Below are 17,896 nucleotides of genomic sequence, written 5' to 3' on the forward strand. Positions count from 1 at the left end.
TGCCATAGAGTTGTATGTTGCCTCTTTTTCTCCCTGGTATTTATGCAAATTTAAACAATTCAGAAAAAGAGGTTTCTACGGGTTAATTCAAATACGTGGAGTGTTGGAAAGAAATCAGGTTATTCTCCCCCCCCTTCCAGGGATTGTAAGTGGCTTTAGGCCTAAATCCTGGCAGTGCAGCTAGACCACCTCCCAGGGTCCGTGCTTATGTGAACACTTGATGCCTGCTGTCATGTCTCTTGAAAAAAGAGATAGCTGTGCTCCTGCGGGCAGGGACTCTCCTGTACTGCATCAAGAATATAAATGATGCTTAACAAAGAACTAATAAGAAAAATGATGGTTCGAATGTGCAAAATGAGGGGCAGAGGGAGAGGCCTGTAGTGAGGCTGAATTTGATTTCTTTAATATTAGATATTATACATGCACAATAAGCAGAGCCGGTGTGATTATTCCATACCTGTTTCTTTCCAAAGGACAGAATATGAACTAAATCACCCCTCGGAGAGTAATAGTGAGATAATGTTTTCACACCGTTAGTCAGATGCTAAAACACCAATGCACTTTTTCTTTTCCCTGGTAACATAAAACTAGAAACAACAATCAAACAGAAAGGTAACACCTCATATGCTGCCCAAGGAGTTTTCTTTCAGTTTTGGAAACTGGTATAATTGAAAGTTGCAGCCGCTGTATGTTTGTTTCCAGAAAGTTGTGGTTCTTTTAAGGAAATCTGTACCTCTCTACTACTTTCTCTGGTTTGCGTGTGCCTGGAGTTTCTGACGTCATGCTGTGTTTTACATCTTCACAAAATATCAGTTAATATTCCAAAGGAAAAGCTTAGGTTTGGATGTATTAAAAAGCAGATAATCCTCACAGTCTCAAGAAGAGGGAGAACAAGATATCCCATAGGTAAAAACCATGGCACACATCCATATGGATGGACAAATGGTTTGAGAGTCCTGTTGGGAAATCAGAAGTGTACACCATGTTCAACACTCTTTGGTTTTAAGAGACAATTTATTCAAATTCAGCTGCTAGAATTTGGCAAAATGGTTATGTCTTTGCTGGTCAGACCACATCAAATAAATCTGTGGTGCCAGATAAATTATTCATTTTGAGAAAACACATATTCTACCTGTGCCACTGGGATGGAGAAGGCTGACATGATTTGAGATCATACTGTCCGAGGACCAAAGAATTAATGGAAAACTCAAAGGCAACTTTTTTCCCATTGATTTTAGGGAGACAAGGATTATAACAACCACGTCACAGGTGTAGGATGTAAAGGACAGCCAAACAGCTCTGACACTTGTTTTCTGTTGAGCTGTGCTGGCCTGCTGGTAAGGTGGGATGTGGGGAGACAGTATGGAGGGAGTAAATTGACAGTGACTGTTGGGAGCAACAATACTGAAGTCAGTGGGGCTGCACAGGTATAAGAAGTTCAGGCCCTCAGGGTTCCCTTACTGTTTTATTTCTGAAGTAGCAGGAGGACAGGGAGGGCTTTAGAGAAGGTCTTCAGCAGTATTTAGTAGTCGTTGATCCATGCTTCTACAGGAAACTGCAACTTCTGCCCCTGACTGCAGGGTAATGATGAAGAGTATTAACACACTAAAACCAACTTCCCTTTTTTGCAAAGAGAGGCGCATACAGCTGGAAAACAAGTATAGTGATGGGCGGAGGCGGACTCCCCGTAGGGATTCTCCTTAGCAACTTCCCAGTGAGTTTTCTGCAAGGACCAGAAACCTTCAGGCTTCCTTAGGGGAAGATGGGGAGAAAATCAATGCAGCTTCTCTCCACAAACTGCTCACTTCTATGAAGTCCATCCCGCTGTGTGCTCTTGCGCATCCCCTTGACCCCAGTTTATCTCACTGGCTCCAGCTTAGCTTTTCTGAGCTGGGGTTGAGGTGCTTTGGCAGGGCTGCCCCAAAGCACTCATAGCCTCGTGTGCCTGAGCCTCTCTACCATCTGTAGCATCAAGGGACTGTGACTTGTTCTCCACTCGTAACCCTGTACCTGGTCTTCCTTGGGAGCCTCTGAAAGCTGCTTCTGCTCCTGGGAAGCTGGACCTGTCCCACAGCCTGTGCCTCCCTGTATTTCATCTCCCTAAACCCACTGCTATGCTGGAAACCAAAAGTTCCCTCGTAGTCCCTCAGGGATCCTTATTGACTTTTATGGTCTTTAAAAGACCTTTGCATGGATTTGTAATCATTCTACTTGTACACCGAGCAACACTAACATAACTGGTAATTAATTTGTTTTAATTGTTTTTATATAATCCCCGCGAGCGACCTCATGTTTTGTTTTGCATCTGTTATGTTTCTGACTCAAATTTTAATGCCTTAATGGGAACAGTGCCAACTGCTGTTACACTGAGCTATGAGCAATCTCCTGGCACACTTCCAGTCCTTTATTGTGGAACTAACTATACAGCACTGTAATTTAACTAGCAAAATGTGGCAAATCACTATTATTAATAACAATAAATCTATTTCTGCAGGTTGACAGCATTAAAATAACAAATTACTCTGCAAAGAAAGCTTGTAATTTCGGGTGCTTTCCACTGCGATCATTGCAGAAGTGTAATATCCATTAAGAGCTTTTTGGTGGCTCATGAAGGAACTGTTTGCACATGACAATGCATCATGGCACTTACTATGGGGGAAGGTACAGAGGCCTTGACCATGGCTATTTCAGTAATTCATCATTTTAATTTAAACATTAATGGCAGGTTGGGGCAGATTAGGAAAAATTATCTGCCTCCCCCCTTCCCATCCCCCCTTTTTTAATAATCCTGTCTCATCCAGTTAGTCATATCTTAATGCCCAAGATCTTAATTTCTCCTCCTCTCTTCCTTTCTCTCCACTTTCTGTTGCTGTCTTCATTTTGAATCCACAGTGCCCTGCAGTGTGCGAGTCCCCCGAGGTTTAGCCGAGTGCTTGATTTGTGCAAGGCTTCAACCATGACAGCAATGCCCACCAGACACTCGTATTTTAAAAAGAGTTAGCAGCTGAACACCTACAGACTGCCACTGGATTGCAGCAGCCCAGTCATCGCAAAAAGACCAAGCCAAAATCACAGGCTTAAGAGTACTTTCAGGCTGAAGTTCCTGATGGACTTCACATACTGAACCTGCAGGTTTTCTTGAAGGTCTTGGAGCCATCCACATCCAAACCTATCCAATCCCCATCAGGGGAAACCTGAGCAGTAACCCGAGTTCTGTGTTGCCCTTGCATGAGGCAACCCTAATTTTCTACAGCCTAAGTGAAGAAAGCCACATCAACCCCTCCGCACCTAAGCGGCTGTAACAAGCAGTGATTGCGAGGGGAATGAAGCGTGCGTGCCAGCTTCTCGGGGTAAGGGTGGGGAGATGTGGGCTGTGGGTAGTGAGAGGGAGGTAACTGAGGTTACCATAGGGAACTGGTGACTGTATGGGAGTTGGGTCTTGACTGACTTAACTGCTTATTTCCTTTGTTTCCGTGCTTTGCGTTGGCGGGATAGGCATTCTAGTGAGCTTAAATGGGAGTTAAAATATTATGGAAAAGAGAATACTGGAATATCTGCCTCATAAGTTGCAGGCACCGAAATGTTCTTGTACAGTCTGTTTGTAAAGTTACTGATTGTCTAAGAATTTATAATATACCCAGGGGTTTTACTCACTTTCTGATTGTTATTTGAGGGCAGTCCTTATCCAAACCCATTGCAGGTAATGGAGAGGTTGCTACTGGTGATTGTCTCATCCCCTTTGCTTGTTCATAGAGTGGGCAGAAAGCTTCAAGGTATCATTTATGAAGGGGGAATGTGAGTCAGGAGTGTCTGTTGCTGCTATTTCTGCAAGCTGATGACTGTGTTCCTTTGCTCTGTAAGCTTTCCTAGCCTAAGTGTGCAGATGTTGGTTTGGAGTGGAACCGCGCTGGAGACCTGCAGAGTGTCTTCTGCAGTCTGTCACCTGCTGTCAGCTACTCACTAGGTGATGCTAATAAACTCCTCTGCAACTTCAGCATGGGTTACTGTTAGTAACTCATAGCCCTTTAAAATATAGCCTTGGGAAGAGCAGCATATGTTTAGAAGCATGTCGAAAAGAAAGGGTACAAGGTGGCAAGGTCAGAAAGAGCAAATATGTGATGTTGAGATAACTGGATGAAGAAGAATAGTAAGGGAATGGAAACAAAAATATTTGTGGGGAAGGAAATTAAAAAGATACATGCAAAGAGAGCTGTTTGATAAAACTGCTAGAAATGTTAGGCACTGGGAATTGGGGAAGAGACTGGTCCAGAACTTGGTCGCCATGTGTTTGCCTCTGCATCAGTCTCTGAGCGTGGAGTTAGGGTGCTGGAAAGTCTGTTGGGTGAGCAGAAGTAGACTGGCACAGTCTGCTAAACTGTGTCTGAATGGAGCAATACTGAGTGGGAAGAAGGAGCTGAGACACCTGCAAATCTACTCATTGGTGCAGCTGAAGAAGTTGCCGTGGGGTGGTTTGCAGTGGGCTGCCATGTTCCTGCTTAACTCCTTGCATGCAAAAGAAGTGGCTTAGAGCTGCTGCAGCAGAGGATCATTAGTGTTTCGGTCGTTGGTTTTCTTTATTTTTCTAGTTCCAATTTTGCAGGGGGAATTGGGAAGGGAGGAAGCTGGAAATGACTTTGACTCTTTGTGCTTGTTAAAGATGGAGGAGATTCATTTCCTCAACCAGCTGGCTTGCAGCAGGATGCTGCCTGCTTCTACATGGGGACCCACGTCTACATCTGGATGGTGGCTTGAAAGCTCCCCTTGCAGAGCCCAAGCTCGCAGGCTTCTCTTGCAGTCGCTCCAAGTGCTTAGCCAGTTTTCTTAAAGATTAAAATATCTTCTAGGTAGCTGAGTGGACTCTGCAGGGGTTTAATCCACGGCTGTCTGCAACTAAGGTACCAGCCATGCCATACGGAGCTGTTTAGAGAGATGCAGCCCCTTGTGAGCACTAATAGTCAAATACGGCTTTGAGCTGTTATCCAGCCTAATCTGCCCATCAGGCTGATAATTCAAGCTTAGCAAGTTCGACACCAGCTGCTGCTCTCTGAGACAAGTGCTTACAGCTCTGAGGGGCAGCAGTATTGATGGGTTTCTGAAGGGGGTTGTGGGCCCCAATTCTCCTTAAAAAAAAAAAATTTAAAAATTCCTAGTTTATTCTCTGCTGTTTTTGTTCTTTGTGTCCCACCCTTTGCTTTCAGCCAAAGATCCTATGGCACTTGACAAATAAGATGAAGCACTTGACCCTTCTGAGTGTTTTCATCCTGTTGATTTACAAAGCAGCCAAATCCTTGGTCCGGCATGGCAGAGAGTGGTGACATCCCCCAGCCTTGTTCCACCACTGGAGCATTCGGTTTGAAGTGTGCCCCAGATTTGCTAGTCTTTGAGGAGTCATGACAATTTTAAGGCATGTGTTTGCAGCAAGAGCCTGGCTTTGGTGACCTACGTGAGGTTTTTCTGTTTTCCCTTTTTCGTCCTTCTGGTCTGTCCCTGCCATTCAGAGGCAGCACTAGGCATGGGCAGAATAGGCAGCTGCCTTGGCAGGCAGATTGCTGGGGGCTGTAAAACCTCCTTTTGTATAAAGTTTGGGAAAGCATCAGGCAGAAGCATGTACATAAGTAAGCCTATACTGGGAGACCTATTTTTCTTCACTGAGGTCCCCCACTATGTGAACTCCAGTTTCCCACCAAGCACCTCACACTGTTTGTATGAATAATATTCTTCAGATGAGTGTATGCTATCTGTGGGGACAGGTGTAGTTATTGACATCAGATCTCAGTTCCTCTGTTCCCGGCCTCTAAGGATGCAAATAGTGAATTTATAAGCCTCACTCTCTGGTATTGCAGAGCTTCAACTTCTGGTAAGCAAATTCATGTAAGCAGTAGGCCATATACTTGATGAGAGCTCTGCTGTCTGCAGGAGAACACGGTTAATTTAAATCTGAAGATATTTCCACCATCTTATTAGTTGAGCTTCTGTTGTCTGCAGGAGTAGAGATGTGGAGGAAATGTGCATTGCTGCAAAACTGCATTGAACAGAAAGTCGGCAAGTCAGAAGTGGTGTAATTTATGTCTCCAAAAGACTGTTTCACAGTGATTACACTAAAAAAAAAAAAAAAAAAAAATAGTTTCTCTTATCTTAAAAGGCAGAGGCCAGTGATAGTGGAGATGAAAGGCATTGGCTTCTGTAACTGGAACAGTTATCTGCAAATTAGCAACTGATGCTGCTGTTTGTGACAAGATAGCGAAATGTTAGAATAACGAACCAAAATGCAGACTACCTGGAGCTGATGCCAAGTGCTAAGAGCTCCACTCCTAAAGATCTTATTCCTTACTCAATCTGCAGCAGGAATTTGAAGCAAGATTGTGCATCTCTTGGGACCATCATGGTCCTCAGATCTCCACTGTGCAAAATAAAAGGATCTTTGCCAAGGGGAGTATTCATGAGATCTTTGCGTGGCTTGCACACACTATCCCATCACCAACAGCAGGCTGATGGTGGGCTGAGTCTTTCCATGCACACGGCTGGTTTGGATCCTGTTTCACAGCAGCCTGGAGGAGCACTAATTGCATGGTTTGCAAGGGTTAGGTGCTGGCAACCAGAGCTCTACCTTTTCTGTGAGGGATTTTTTCCTTGTTAACTTTATTTTCTATTGCAAGTGATCAAACAAAGAAACACTATGAAAATTGTCCTTTTTAACTTTGTTTGAAACTGCTCTGTGAGTGCAGGACATGGTCATAAACAGACTGTTAGACTTGAAACTACCTTCTGGAGAGAGAGCACAAATGTGTGGTGATGAAAAATGAACCCCTGATCTACAGCTGTCTGAGAGTAGTTACCTTGGGATGAAGCAGGCTAGTTGAAGTGGAGGGATGCGATAGCAATACAAGTGGTTAAAGTCGGGTTTCTTTCATCTGTAGATACTTGAATAACTTTCCCTTAGTTTAAATTGGGTTCCAAATGAACATCACCTTTGATATAGAATGGGACTTTCCAATCAGTGAGGCCTGAGCTCAAAAAATGAAAAGCAGTTTACATTGATGAGACCAGTAGAAAGATCTGAATCCTGAAGAACAACCTGCTTCAGCATTGCTGGAGGCAAAAGAAAAGTGGAGGTGGATCTTTGGGAGCCAGGAGGAGCCGAGGGGCAGAGAACTGACATGGATTGCCCAAGCGCAGGGAAGGGCAGCGACACCGCTGAGGTTATTCAAGCCCTGAACTCTTTCACATGACCCTCATTCCTGGTCCAAATCAGTAATGACAGGGTCTCGACCAGTCTCCTGTTTGAACGATGAGAGTATTTTGGGTGGACAGAATGCCTGTTCGGGGTGTGTGGCAGAGAGCAGGGTGGGGGCAGAATGTTGGGTGGGTGTGTTTACCGCTCCTATTTTCATTAGGGGACTACTCATGCAGATACAAAACAGGAAAAAAATAACTTCTTTCTGCAGATACTGATAATATATTGGCTTTATTTAAAAACATCTGAGTACCTGAATATTGTGGTTTATTTTATTGGTTGGTTAATATATAGATGATATTCCTTATCAGGTTTGACAGGTCAACTTCTTGGCTTAAATTACTTGACAGTGTCTCTTTAATGCTGAATTCCTGGCTTTTGTTGGCCTGTCTCATAGCCAGGGTGTTATCTAGCGTATGGAATTTGATTTATTTCTGTGCTGGCATGTCCAGAAGAATCCGTGTAAAGAAAACAAACTGCATGTCCCCTTCACAGGAGATCTTGGCTGCTATTTCTCTACCCACTAAAAGCTTTATCACTCAGCCTTGTTATTACCATACTAAACGGAACACTTCAGAGCTTAGCAGCTTAACAAGATAAAAACATGCTTTGCGGTTAATGTGGTTACTGTAGGCATGCACATGGGGCCGGTGAGGAGAGCTGCTCGCTTCCTGCTGGTGCAGCTGTGGATCGGCAGAAAATAACTTTGCTTGATAAAGCCTATGAAAGTAGGCAATTCAAGATATATTTTAGCTTTATCAGGGTAACATGCTGAAGACTGACCTAAGGTAGAGGAAAGTATCCCTTCCTCCCTGGCCACCCTGCTGTGTAATTTGTATCCAAACCAGATTTGCTGTCTGCCAGGATTTGTTTCTGTAATTCTTTTTCTAGTCAAGTGCTGTTGAGTACAAGGGTGTTTTCCAATTCAGAGGCACAGATTGGGATTCCCCTCCTGACACCATGTCTTGAAAATAATCCTGAAGGCTTTCTTTTTCCTTGTGAGTAATGAGTGTCTCATGTTGTCCGAAATGTGCAAATTTAGGAAAATTCTCTTCTCTGTGTCACTTGGTTTTTGGAAATTTGTGACTTTGGGTACATGATGAAGGTAGATGTCTGTATTCTCAGCTGCTAGAACTTCTCAAGAACTTGATTTCTGGTGTTTCCTCCTCCCAGAGATCCAGGTTTGACTCCCCAGCATAACACCAAAGCACACACCTTCTCCTGAAATACTTCTGAAGAAGTAAATTTGCAAGTGTAGCTCTGGGACCCTTTTCATGGACCTTCCCAAGAAATATATCTTGGTTTTATTTAAAGCATAAGAAATACAATAATTAGACAAATCTACAGAAGATGCCCAAAGGCAGCTTTCTATCTTAAGGATGTGTTATGGCTTGTCTCTTCTGATGTTGGTTGATTCAATGTTCAAGAGGGATCTGAGTGTTACAAGAGCACAGTCAGTCCTTTTTTCTCCTTCCCAAAACTTCCTGGGCCTGGCTCACTCATGAGACCTTTTTCAACCCTCCTTGTCTGTTTTTTATTGTTGCTGTTAATATTCTACTTTTATTGCTTCCTTTCTCGTCCCTACATTTTGTTCTTCTCTTTTTTTTTTATACTGAAGGATAAGCTGTCCTCCCACAGTGCAAGGAAATTTACTGTCCCAAGGCTCTTTGCTTAGACAAGGCAGCCATTTTTAACCAAAGATTTTGTAAGCAAAAAAAATCCATCTTCCAGGACACTGCTAACGAGGACATTTTTGTGGTTGTCATTGCATACTAACTTCGTATCAGCTGGAATTGCTGTGAGCTGAAGGATAGCCCAGACTGTTCATGGACTGAACAGCATTGGTTCTCTGCTCTTTGCATCCCTTCTCAACCTGGATACAGGACAAACAAATAACGAGCATCAGGATGAGAGGGCTGGTGACATATCATGTCACATTGTGCAATCACCTCCAATCTGTGCTCTGCACATCAAATCATTTCACGCTGAGATACCAGTACCTTCTCTTACCAGCACGTTTATCTTAATAGTGTGTTGCTTCTGCTAAAGCTAGCAGTTAGTTAAATAGTACACAGATGCGTATGTTTAAGTGTATGAATTAGTATTTGGAGCCGTAGTTCAGTTTGCTGTGGAACATATTTTTTCATGCACACAGCATGCAATAAAAAAAGCAGTTTCCAGAGCACAGTTCTATCCAAATAATTATGGCAATCTTTCACTCAGTAAATGCTTAAGCTCACTCCCAAAGGTTCCAGTGAGGAAGGAATAATAACCAATTAACAAATATTATTGACGTTTACAGATAAGGCAATGCATGTGCTCGAAGCATCAGGAGCAGGTGTTGCAGGTAGGGGGAAAGCAGTATTGATGAGCAGCCTCTTGAATTTTCTGCCTTGTGATCTGTCTAGGAACTTTGACTAAGAATTTATTAGTGCAGCCATTCATTATCTGTTAGTGCTTTAGATTATGCTTCCTTATATAAATAGTTTATAAAGTGTATTCAAGTGTTTCATTATAGCTCCCGTGCAATGTTGTGATCGTCCTCAGCCTCTTTGCATGCGGTGTGTACCTAGTGGGCTTGCTCAAACTCTGTGCGTGATGACTGGAGATACAGCCTAATCCCTTGAGTGGTTACAGGGCGGCATCGTACCACATGTGGATCTTTGTAATTATTCTGTGTGTTAAAAGTCAAACTGCCTTTCTGTTCACCCAGAGATGTACAGCTGGTGTGTTCAGAGCTTTGCAAACCTAAAACCACTGTATGATATGTTATGAAGAAAGAGACCTGCCTGCGTAATCATGAGCCAGTTTGAGAGGGAGTGCCTGTTCTAATTCTGGTAGATCCATATAGCACCCATTCCTTCCTAGGGATGTAGGTGAGGAAATGGTGAAGAGCTGGTGTTCCTCAAACCTGCACATAACCCTTCCCCAGCATTGTCATCACACTCCCTCACAGCTCTGCAGATCCATTCCAGGCCTGATGGCATCACACGTGAGGAACAGGGGTAGTCCAGTGAATGACGTGCTCTGCTCATTGCTAGTGGCTCCAAAATTCACATTCACAGATAAGTCCTGCCAGGGATATGCTCACCACATCAGTATCTCCAGTTCATACATTATGTAAATTGTTTGCAGCAGTGGAATGCTAAAACAGCTGAAAACATTTGAATTTTGTGCAAAATGTACTCTTTGCATTACCTATACTGATTGCAATGTATCTTATTTTAATTAAGTAAGTATGGACTGTAAATTTTAATAAGTTGTAATGCAAAGTAGTTGCCTTGCGATATTTGTGTAAGCCTCATATTTCACAAGTATTTGAATTTTATATTAATTGATTATATTTTTTTGCGGTTGATTTTAACTTTGGACACATTTTGATATATATCCAGTGAAATCTGTCTCACTGGTCAAAACCACAGAGGTGGACTCTGTCCACACTTAGCTGCAGAAAAAATGGTTTGGTATCCGTGGAATCTCTTTCTTGCAGAGAATGTGACACAGGAGTTGGACATTGCCTTCTGCTCACACTGGGTAGCATCTCAGTGAGGTGTAGAGAGGAGTGGTCTTTGGTAAGGCACTGGCCTCATTTCCAGGGGTTGAGGTTCAATTATCAAACGTACGTTTGAGACCTTAACTGCGTCCCTGGTGCTAAAGTTGCTATGTGTGCTTCAAGGTGCAATCAGCTAGACTGAGCTTGAGTACGACTGTAAATTTTGTGATCGATCTGAGCCCTCCTCGTAACTCTCATCTCGCTGCCCAGTGGAGGAGCACTTGAGGAGCTCCTCGAGGCACCGTCTTCCTCTGTGCTTCACTCCCAGCTCGCTTAGGGCCTCGAGGAGCTCCTGCAGTGCAGTGTGTTGCAATCAGGTGATGTTGAAAGTCTGGAAGTGCCTGGTAGGGTGTCAAAAGGAGTTTTTAGTTAGAAGTTGAACGTCTAATAAAATAGATTTTTCAGGACAGAAAAAAAAAAAGAGGCAAAAATAATATAGTGAAATAATTGCTATCTCTGGAAATTTCAATTATCAGTTAAAATATCCTGAAATCAAAACCTTACTGACATTCAGCCTCAATTATCTAAAAACCATTGGGGATATAGAATATGTTCATATAAATGAGGTCTCTGATAACTGAGGGAGTTTTCGGTGTACTTAATGGGTGTCAAGAGACTTGACCCTGTTTTGAATACCAGGGAGTTTTGGATAATTGAAGTTTGGATAATCTAGGTTGAACTGTAGAATTTAGCAAATTAAGATAACGTTGAGAGTGTGTGCGAGTTAATTTTAGTTCTGACAGATGAAACCAGTTTAACTAGCTTAGAGACTAAAGCCAGCAGAAAACACGCAGTGTGCCACAAGCTGCAGTTATCCATGGCATCACGTACAACCTCATTAACGCTCTCCTGCCCAGCCTCTGGAAGGATCCATACGCAGAGATGAAGGGTGACTTAATTTCTCCAGATTGCATATAGCACATGCTGTCAATAGGGCTCTCGGTTAGCACGAGGGTGACTTCTGTGATGAGGATTTGCGTCTGCTTGAGAGTCAGCAGAGACTAGTGAATGCTGGCAGCGCAGCAGGCTGTGACATGGCTATTGATGATAATGATAAGGCTGATGAGAGACGGATGCAAGATAGAAAAGTGCAGTTCTCCCAAGACTGCAGTTCCCAGTGTTGTCTGATATCCCTAGTGCACACATGTTCACCCTCCTCTCTTCCCTCCTCCCTCAACATATATACTTTAAAAGAATATTTCAGTGTATTTCTAGATTTCTAGGAAGGGGAAGGAATAAATTATTAAAAATGAATTACTGGTACAGTGGTTTAAGGATATGAGAGGTGTAAAGTTTGTGGGGAGACATACCATCCTGCATTAAATCAGCTGACAGGAGTTACCAAATCTGACAAGCTCACAAAAAAGTCTTTATCTGACAGGTCCGAACAGATTTGGTGCCTGCAAGTTTGTTTTCTCCTTCTTGTCATAATGAGAAGCAGTACCTCTCTCTCCTTAACACCTTTGGTTTGATTACCAGAGCCTGAAATATTTCAAGAGAGAACTACCGAGGGGCAGGAGAGATGTCCATGCGGTGACAGTCCAGGGGACTTCTGGGAGCTGTTATCATTTTCTTGCTTAGCTGCAGCTCTTGGGCAAGACAGTTGACATCAGTAGGACTTTGATCCTAAACTTTTTAGCAATCTGGGTCTCCGTGTGTCTTCAACTGTAATGTTGCGGTGTTAATTCTTCCTTTACTGGCTGTGGAGGGAAAAATTATTTAGACAATGTAGTGCATAAGGAGTACTTAAATGTCGATTATATGAGAGGCAATGGAGGAATTTTTGACTGAGGCATATATTAGATATTTGGCCAGTATGTTGTGTATCACAAAATCGTCTCATCTTTCAAAAATATGTACTCATTCTTAATATAAGCCCTTTTGGCAGTAGGAGGGTAGTGACAACATGGTAACCAGTGAAGGCGTTCTTCGTGAACATTTTAACTTGACACAGGCTCCGTCTGTCTGCAAGAGTGTTTATCAGAAAGCGTAACTGCTACATAACATCAGTGGAAGGATGCAAGAGGCAAGCGGACTGTGTTAGTTTTATTACACTAGCAGCTGGAAACATCACCCTGGGGCTCCACTGTGCTGGGCTTTGTATAATCCCCTACCTTCTAAATAGCCAAGAAAGGGGAAAAAAAAAAGGTGAGATAAATGAAAGGATTGTCCTTTTTTATAGATGGGAATGGAAGCATGGTGTCGTTGAGTGACATACATAAGGTTAAATGAGAAAGTAGAGACTATGAATCTCCCCAGCTCCAGTCTAGGGTCTTAAACGCATAACTGTCCTCCCCTCCTGGATCTCTATTTGAAACCCATTGTATTAGAGTGGATGGAAAATTCACGAAGAAGGGTTATCTAATCCTACACTGAAAGAGCAAAAAATGCTCAGTTATGGAGAGACTGAAAGATGAAACACAGCAAAACTTCAAACAGGTACTCTGGAGGATACTAGCTAGATATCAGAGACTCGTTGGAGAACTGATAGGAAAGCAGTGCGTATCAAAGCACAGAGGGGAAACATGAGGGGTAGTTTAGACCAAATATCAAGGGGTGCTGTTTTAGGGAAGAAAAAAGAAATAAAAGAAGCAGTGTTAATCTGTAGGTGTGTGATAGCTGGAAAGATATTCGCATCCTTACAGCTTTATTAGAGATAGCTTTCCTTGCAAACATCACCAAAAAAGGAGACTAGACAATGCCAGCTATTTTCTACAGCAAAATTACCATATAGAGAACCACAGGGAGAATGCCTGAGACCACAAACTGTAAACAAGCTGAGCCACTGGCAGGCTTAAAAGCCAATATTTTTTTAAAGTGTATGTTAAAACCATCTTTGTTTACTTAATTGCAATAGAACATTGTATTTTCCTTAAGAGAAAATTGAGAAAACCTGGAGGGTGATTCTGTGGTTTGCAATAAATAAACACAAATGTGAAATCGAACACTACCCGAGTTACAAAAGCTAAGTACATGAAACGCCCCCAGTGCAAACTTGTCACTCAAGTGCCAACTGTCAAGAGTTGGATACTTTTCATAAAGCATAGTTTTAGCCTTTATCTTAATGTCAGTGCTTTGTTATGATTGACCTTCTGGCTGGAAGCCCACTTAACTAAACAATGCTATTCTGTTCTGAAGAGGGCGAATAGAGAAAGCATTGTTACTTGGTAAAATGTCTTTGGCCTGAATCCCAGATGGGAAGGAAGTGGTGTAATTACTGTACTCAATACAGAGCACTGTAGGGGCATGTAAGGCAACCCGTCTGCAGTGAACGAGGAGCAATCCTACACCTCTGCTGACTGTGAGACTCTACTAACTGAGCAATTTTCATATTACTGTTTTATTTGTTCTGCTTAAGCAAAAAAATCTGCACTTGACCACTGTAAATCAAAAATTCAAACCAGGCTCCCTAAGTAAATACGGGAAAAAACTTAAAAGAGCCTGCTCAGCTCACAGTGGCTGTTTGGCAATGGTGAGCACAGTCAAACTAAGCTGGTTTTGTTTCTTCTTTACCTGTAGGAGGTAAGCCATAGTCTATTCCAAATCCCACAAAATTATCTTCTGATTACAACTCCATCAAATACGGTCTATGCTATGAAATGTGTCTGATGCCAATGCTAGAATCTCTGCTTTTGAAATTGTCACAAAGTAACATATAAATGGCATTTTAACACATGCGCTTATTATGATACACATTTCCCTGAACACTCTTTTTATAAAATAGCATAGGAAGCACATCTATTACAAAGGTTTACCATATTGTGATGAGAGACCTCTCTTTTAAGTGGAAAATGAACTCAGTTATGCTATTGTGTTTCAGTTTTATCTTAAAAACATCTCAACAGAAGTGGGGAAGGTGAATTATTCCAGATGATGTATCTACCCATTGCAAGAGATGCTTTTTGCCATGCACAGCTCAGTCTTAACAGAAATGGGCAAAGGACACAGGAAGAATTATTATTGCTATTTTACAGAGAAGTAACATAGACGTACAATTACTCACAGCCACTTGGGAGGCTTGACATGACCAGGAACTGAATGCAGTCTCCTGAGATGCAATCCAGGTGCTTTCCTCCCCAGGAAAAGCTCCAGTTTGGAAAAAGGCTTCACTATGCTGAATGCCATCCAAAAATGAGACAGAGGCAAGGTCCCCATCCCAACAGAAGCCCCCAGGAGACAAGACTACAAAGCACTCTGTGTGGATTTAACTTCAGTTCAGGAGCTCTGCCTCGTGATGTAAGCCATACGAAATGAAGTGCAGCCTTACTTGAAGGACATGAAGTGCAGCATGTTCGGGACTAATCTAAATATCTAGGGAAGTTAGTACATACGTCCTAAAACATGCCTTTGCCTTGCTAGTCTTATGGGGCTTGATTCAGTCAAAGAGCTAAACCAGGTGCTTCTCTACCTAGGTTTTTTGGTATTCTAGTTAGAATTTTTGCTGCTGGCTTGTACCAGCCCCTGTGATGTCTTACATTGGCGTGCTTGTTGTGGCTGATGGACTGGGTACTTCTGGTGTTCATTAACATTCACCTTATGTTAACACCAGGGTCTAGCTATCCTTTAAAAATATATAAAAGGTGGTTTGTAACCCTTGACTGACTGTGGCATCAAGTGCATCCTCTGACTTTGAGTTATTCACTCCATTCTGGTTAGAAACGTACAGCAAAACCTGGGGGGAGCTTTGCCCCATTTTTATGCAGTCTTCATTAAGAGCTCCTTGGTCTTTAAGCAAAGTACCTCCCGAATGGGTTAACCCCACGGAGGATGTGAGTCAGTGAAAAGAGCTCCCCAACCAAAAGAGTTTTAATCTGGCTGCAAAAAGAGTTGGGATCTAGCAAACACCTACAGCCCTTCCCAGGGAAAAAGCCAAAGTGATCATGACTTAACTTCGGAGAAAGATACTCTTCCTTGCCTACAAGGTGTGACAGACACATCTTTTTTCTTATGCTGAATCATGCGGTTTCTGAAGAGTCAAACCATAGGTTTCTCATTTAAATAGAAAGCTCCCTGGGTCCCATTTGTTTTTGATGGAACTTTATCCTCTAGAAGTAACACAGAAAATGTTTTATTTCCCAGGATCTGCACTGGAAGTGCCATGTTTTGAATGGATGCTTTGTTTCAATGTGAAAGAGGCAGCTCCAGCAGTTTTCTGGATCCCTGATGTGTCTTTGAATGGCATCCAAAGTTTGGGTCAGGATAGACAGGAAGCCAGATGGGGATGTGTCTGTATTTTCTGAGTCAAATTGCTTCCCATGCTAGAAGGAGTTTTAGTCTCTGGAGGCCCCAGCTGCAATGGAGTCAGAGCTTTTAATTCCTGTAATGCTGACAGATCTACCAGCCGCTGTGTTGAAGACACGTTCTTGCCTGGTGGAGCAGACAGTGGAATCCTGCATGTTTGGACGGGCGTTCGTTCCTGGAAAACTTCTATGAAGACATATGTGTGGCCCAGCAGGAGTGAAAGGTTTGGTGCCGTATGCAGAAAGATGTATGTTTTCAGGCATACGGTGATTATTTGAGACTATCACTGACTTAGTGCTTAGCTTTCCTTAGGGGCCAATTTTTCATGATATCTGGTGTTTTCGAAAGGCCCATGCACATAGGCAGAGGAGCTGGAAGTCAGCCATGGTGATCAAAATTAAATGGAAAAAGATGCAGGTTTTTCAGGATTTTTTTTTAGGATATTCTTTTTATTGTGACAGTTTCACAGAGATCATCGTTGATGTGCACAGAGGCATTTTAGCAAAGAAGCATTCTACCAGCGTGACTGTGTTTTATTGCTGGTAGAATTATTATTAGATTAGGGAGAAGATTGCAGCCGAGGGAGGAGGGAGTTCAATGGGAGCTGGAATTTGGACAGATCTGAAGGGGACGACTCATGGCTTGAATTGCTGCTGGTAATGAAATTGCTTTTGACTAGTCAGAGGGAGCTGCTGGCCTCCAGTACGCTGATTATATCTACAGTGCTCAGGTTGCTATTGGGTGAAGATAAGGAATTCAAAAGCCTCCATCTTAATTGTTTTTTGCTTAGGCTGTAGGTTGGTTATACTGGAGCAACAGCATGCAGAAAGTAGAGTAGGTTCCTAGCAGCGACGTTCAAGGCATTGAACACTTCACTGGCAAATCTTGTCACCCAAAACGAAGACGAAATTGATTGAAAACACTAAAGATAGTGAGCGTTTGGTGCATTTCATGCTGTCCTTTGCCTTTCCGCGGTGGGTGTGCTGCTGCCAGCTGAGCTCCTCCGCGCCCGCAGGACTGCTCCTCCCGGGTCCTGCTGCAGCTGGGCTTCCCAGCCCGGCAAGGGCAGTTTCCCTGCACGTCCGCTGGCACCTCGGCTTTTGGCTTTGCCGGGCTTTGGTGTGCAATGCTGGATTGGGCCGGGAGCCCCCAGGTGAGGCTGCTGTGGGGGAGAGCAGCCACCAAGGACTCTCCCCTCCTTCAGTTACTGAGGGGAAAAGTGGCCAGTTCTGGCAAATTTTCAAAACTCTGGAGGCTGAAAGCACCAATTCAGTGAAGACTTTGGAAGACCACCTCCTGCTCCCTGACTGTGGCTTGTGCGTGGTTTGAGCACCAGAGGCAGGGCTTTGCCTGCTGGGGATCCTCAGGGAAATGGGCCAGCGCTGCCCCATCCCTGAGCAGGCACTGGAGCCCTGGGACCTGTGGGCAGCAGTTTTCCAGGTCTCTTCTTGGAGGGAGAGCCAGACACACATTTGGGTGACCTGCTCTGACCCAAGGTACAGGATCTGCCGTACGTGTGACAGGCAGGGCAATGCCACGCAGTTTGGGCAAGAACCTGCAGGGCTGGGTCCAACAGCTTGGAAAATATTCTGTCTCTTGCTAGCACAGTCTCATGCAACAAAAAATGAGGTTTTAATTACTGTCCCTTCTTCCATACTGGCCCATTACGAGCAGCTAATTCCTTTTGAATGAAAAGCATTGGAGTGTGATTATTTTTTTTCCTTTTTTTTCCCCCTAACCTACTTTAACTAATTTTCAGGATGCTGGCAACTGACATGCATTATTTATACTACTGCAAACCTTGTATTTGGGATGAGAAATCCTACTGCCAGCCTTCCTGCTTCTAATAAGCATTCCTTTCACCGCAT

This window comes from Gavia stellata, chromosome 21, assembly GCF_030936135.1.
Source record: "Gavia stellata isolate bGavSte3 chromosome 21, bGavSte3.hap2, whole genome shotgun sequence".
Taxonomy (NCBI): domain Eukaryota; kingdom Metazoa; phylum Chordata; class Aves; order Gaviiformes; family Gaviidae; genus Gavia; species Gavia stellata.